The following is a 5,002-nucleotide window of genomic DNA, read 5'->3' on the forward strand; positions in this document are numbered from 1 at the left end:
CAGCCACTGATTCAAACAGGCACCACTTCTTTGTTGTGCCATTTAGGATTAAGAACCAGCGACAGTAAATTGGGATGTCTCTGACGTTTGTATCATTATCTTCTTATAATCAAAGGGTAAACACTAGAGTTCTTCAAACATTTTAGTTTCAGGTCTATTTTGTGGTCAAATCTTTTTATGGGTCCCCTTAGCCAATAACATGGTAAGAGACATATATAAAACCATGGGCTTTGGACCTCCTTAAGGAGCATTTTGGGAACCATTATCTGCTGATTGGTTGCAGGGATCATGTTCATGCAAAGCCAGGCTTGTACCCAAGGCAAACATCTGTAGTTCTTGCCATCCACTTGCTTAAATGCCCCCCTTCCCACTCACCCCTATCCTTGCTCACCAGCATTCATTTTTGCCTTTTTAGGAACTTAGAATGCATTATGCAGTAATTTTTTCTCGAATTGTGACCTCCTGCAGATGAACCCTATTACTACCTACTCCTATTTCTCGCACTGGACACAGTTGTTTGCACAGCACCATCAAAGGCCCATTGCAGGAGGCATAAATAAAATCACTTCTTTCCCTGAAAAGGGTGTGAACTAATGTTAACTTTCGTTTTTTATTTAGTAAAAAGAATTATGACCTGTCTACAATCAATAAAATTTGTTTTCATCACAGTTTTCTAATTGCACCCCTAGTGGGACAAAGCAAACCCATTGTGCCAAAAGAATACTTGATAAGAAATGGAACTCCGAATAAAAGTCACCTTAAGGGGATATGTGCCATGGTTTAGTGTCCCTGGGTACTCAGAATCAAAAACAAAAAGAAAAGTGTGTTGGGATGATGGAGAAACATTATATCCACAAACTGCAAAAAAAAAAAAAATATCCCTATGATTGTGATGCACACACAGGTTCAAAGGAAATCATCATAATAAATTCATAATGCACTTTGGAGTTTCCATTGAATTGTCCTCTAATAACCTATCTTAAATATTTCACGTACAGCTTGAAAGCTTTAATTCTTTCTCTTTCTTTTCTTCTTAATGCTTCTTTTTTGTTTCTTGAGCCACGGAAGAAACAGCTGGAGGAACACATGGAGTTTACCCAGCAGCTGAGCGACACAGATGCTTCGCACAGTCGTTTTTCTGCAGGAGCAAAGAGTGCGAGTCTGGATTCTTGCATGTCTTAGGGCAATATCTGACAGGTGGATAACATGAGGCGCCTAAGTGCACTGGTGGAACCATTTAGCCAGTTGCCTGTTTTAGTTGTTGATTTACATCTGTAAATACAGGTCTGTGGCAGATTAATGTGGGATAGAGCAGTAAATCAACACCGATTACTGGCAAATCTCAGCCACTTGATCTAAATGAAAATCAGATGTTGCCTTGTTGCTAATTTCTGCAGATCTTATAAAGCTGAGTCCTGGCAGGGCACAAACAGAGTTTTCTGGATACACAATTCACTTTTCAAAGTACAGAAAATATTTAACATTTCCCTAAAAGTAAATAGGGAAATTAATTCTTAATGCTCAATCACTTGTTAACAAAACACTGGCTGGATGGTGACAAGTTGGAGTTCATGTGCTGGATAATGCAGTCTGCTGATGGAAAGGTATAACAAGCACACAAGCATAAAAGCACACAAGGCCAAGGTCAAACTGGCCAAGGTCAGAGCAGGCAAAAGACAAGCAGTGCAGGATGAGGTTTGGGCAGGCGGCAGGTAAACAAAGTATTATAAACAGGCCAAGGTCTGGGCAAGCAGCAGATAAATGCAAAGTCAGAATACAGGCCAGAGGTCAACACCGGTAAATACACAGAAACAGGCAAGAGACAGGGGCAAGGGCTCAGGAACAATGAAGGAACTCAGGAATAATCAGGACCAAGGCAGAGGCTCAGGAACAAGCAGGAACCAGACAGGGACTCAGGAACAACCAGGAACCATGCAGCGACTCAAGAACAAGCAGGAATTAGTCAAGGAACTCAAATCCAATGAATCATAAAGGACTAGATCTGAGCTAGGAAGCTTAAGGACCAAACAACTGCCAGTAGCAAGAGGCCAAAAATGCAAAATGCATCAGTTAATAGTGCTGCTCCAGCAGAATTATGCACTGAAATCCATTTCTCAAAAGAGCAAACAGATTTTTTTTATATTTAATTTTGAATTCTGAGATGGGGCGAGACATATTGTCAGTTTCCCATCTGCCCCCAGTCATGTGACTTGTGCCCTAATAAACTTCAGTGACTCTTTACTGCTTCACTGCAAGTTGAAATGATATCACACCCTCCTTTTCCCCATCAGCAGCCTAACAACAAAACAATGGGAAGGTAACTAGATAGCAGCTCCCTAATACAAGATAACAGCTCCCTGGTAGCAGGGCCGGAACTATGGGTAGAGAGAAGAGGCCTAGGGCACAAAGGTAGAAGGGTGCCAGGCACGTACCTCTTTTGACGCCATCCCCTAGTTCGGACCATTGTGTCCAGAAGCTGTGGCAGTTCATGTGGGTGTGCGCTCTTCAGTGCATGCACACTCTCTCATCTTCGGCTCTTAAGCTGTTTTGCGCACTCACGCTTCCTCACTGCTCTATTGCGCATGCTCACTTGCGCTTCATCACCGCTTGCACACTTTGTCACATGCGTGAGTGGTGGCGGCAAGTAGTCAGCCGGGTTGCCTAGGGCGCCCGGCCTGCTTGGCCCGGCACTGCCTGGTAGATCTAAGAACAGCACTCAATAGTAAAAATCCATGTCCCACTGCAACTCCTTCAGTTACATTGAGTAGGAGAAACAACAGCCTGTCAGAAAGCAGTTCCATAGTGCAGCACTGGCTCTTTCTGAAAGCACATGCCCAGACAAAATGAGCACCTACATAACAGTATTACAAATAAAAACCAATGCTGGTTCAGGAATGAAATTTTATATTGTAGAGCAAATTATTTGTAGTGTAAACAGTGTAATTTAGAAATAAAATCGACATCATAAAAATCATGCCAGAATCCCTTTAATTAAACAACTACCAGCAGCTGATGTTAATAAAGAGGTGGAGACAGCAGAGTCAGTAAGTTTGTGAAAGCTGTTCACAAAAGTAGGCTCAACAAGCCTCCAGTGGCTCAAGGGGATAATGCAGCGACTGGTCACCATACAAATTGGGGTTTGAATGTTGATGGATCCTGTGGCCACTGTGTGTCCATAGTAAATTGAACCCTAATTATGATCATATCGGTAATACAGACTAAATAGCCAATACAGTTATGATCATGCAAATAATACAGACTACATAGCAAATACTCAAACGGATTAATCGCTGCTAATTGTTTTAGTGGGAACTGATTGTTGAGAAAAGGTGTAATAATGTCATAATGAAAGACCTCATATGACTTGTTATTAATGAGTGATATAATGGGAAGATCTATGTGATGTTTTTTTGGCTGAGCAGCCAATCTCATATTCTGACAATGTGCTGACATGACCATTGAGATGGCACACAAGGGTTTGCGGAGAAGATATATCCATTGTAATCCACATCCGGGTGTTACAGTTGATACTCAACTAGTGGATGCTTTTTAAAAGAGGAAATCAGAGACAGTTGCACATGACTCACACTTAGGGATTAACTTCTCTTTTAAGACAAAAAAATAACGTGTGGTAGTACTGCAAGTACAGATATTTCATGTAAATGTAGAAATCAAATTGGTGTAAAGGGAAGGGCAGTGAGACGGGATTAGGAATTGGCCCAGTGTTCATATTCAAAAGCCAATTTAAAAGTTTATTGGACTGTGGGAGGATGGGCTTTTCCATATTTTTTAAAACCAATCTGTAAATGGAACTAAAAGAAGGCAAGCTACAACTCTCATTACAACCCTATATTACATGACTTTTTATCAAATGGTGAAGATTTGATAATATTCAATAAAAAGTGTTTAGTTGTGTTTTTATCATAACTCTACAAAAACAGGACTGACCTTTGCTTTTGTTTCTTTTGATGCTTGTTATTTTGCTGTATTCATAGAAATGTACTATTCAATTACCCGGCTCTATGGCATTAAATGCATTAAAAATCAATCCACAAAATAATTAAAGGGTTGATGATGACCTTTAGTAGAACGAAATGATATTGAAAAATGAAAAACAAATGAAAAGAGTGAAATTAAATAGAGGGAAGTAGTCCTGAGTGAGAAGCTCTTTCATTTCTAATGTTGTGCAATTACTACAACATTTATTACAAACCAACACTGGGGATCAATAAAAAAAAGAGACAGTAAAATTAAATTAAAGTTAATTCATCTTTAATGTTAATACGTTTTAAGAATATTTAAAATTGTGTTTTTCCTTTAATTTTAGGGGGAGAATCAAATGCAACTGTCCATGTTTGGAATAGGCTGGTGTTTTAGAGAACAAAAGTTCAAGAAAGATTTTTATAGAACATGTAAGCTCTGGAACAGAAGGTAATGGTTAGAGATGGTTAGAGAAAACAATTAAGGGGCACATTTACTAAGCTCGAGAGAAGGATTAGAATAAAAAATACTTTGAATTTTGAATATTTTTTTGGCTACTTCGACCATCGAATTGGCTACTTCAACCTTCGACTACGACTTCGACTTCGAATCAAATGATTCGAACTAAAAATCGAATTGGCTACTTCGACCTTCGACTTCGAATCAAATGATTCGAACTAAAAACCGTTCGACTATTTGACCATTCGATAGTCGAAGTACTGTCTCTTTAAATAAGACTTCGACCACCTACTTCGCCACCTAAATCAAGCACCAATGTTAGCCTATGGGGAAGGTCCCGATAGGCTTTCCTAGCAATTTCTGATCAAAGGGAAATCGTTAGATCGATGAATTAAAATCCTTTGAAGCATTCGATTTGAAGGATTTAATCGTTCGATTGAATGATTTTTCCTTCGATCGTTCCATCGAACGAATTGCGGTAAATCCTTCGACTTCCATATTCGAAGTCGAAGGATTTAACTTCGATGTTTGGATTAACATTTTCTATAAGTATCGGTTGTCT

Source organism: Xenopus laevis, chromosome 5S (genome assembly GCF_017654675.1).
Source record: "Xenopus laevis strain J_2021 chromosome 5S, Xenopus_laevis_v10.1, whole genome shotgun sequence".
In the NCBI taxonomy this organism is placed as follows: Eukaryota; Metazoa; Chordata; class Amphibia; order Anura; family Pipidae; genus Xenopus; species Xenopus laevis.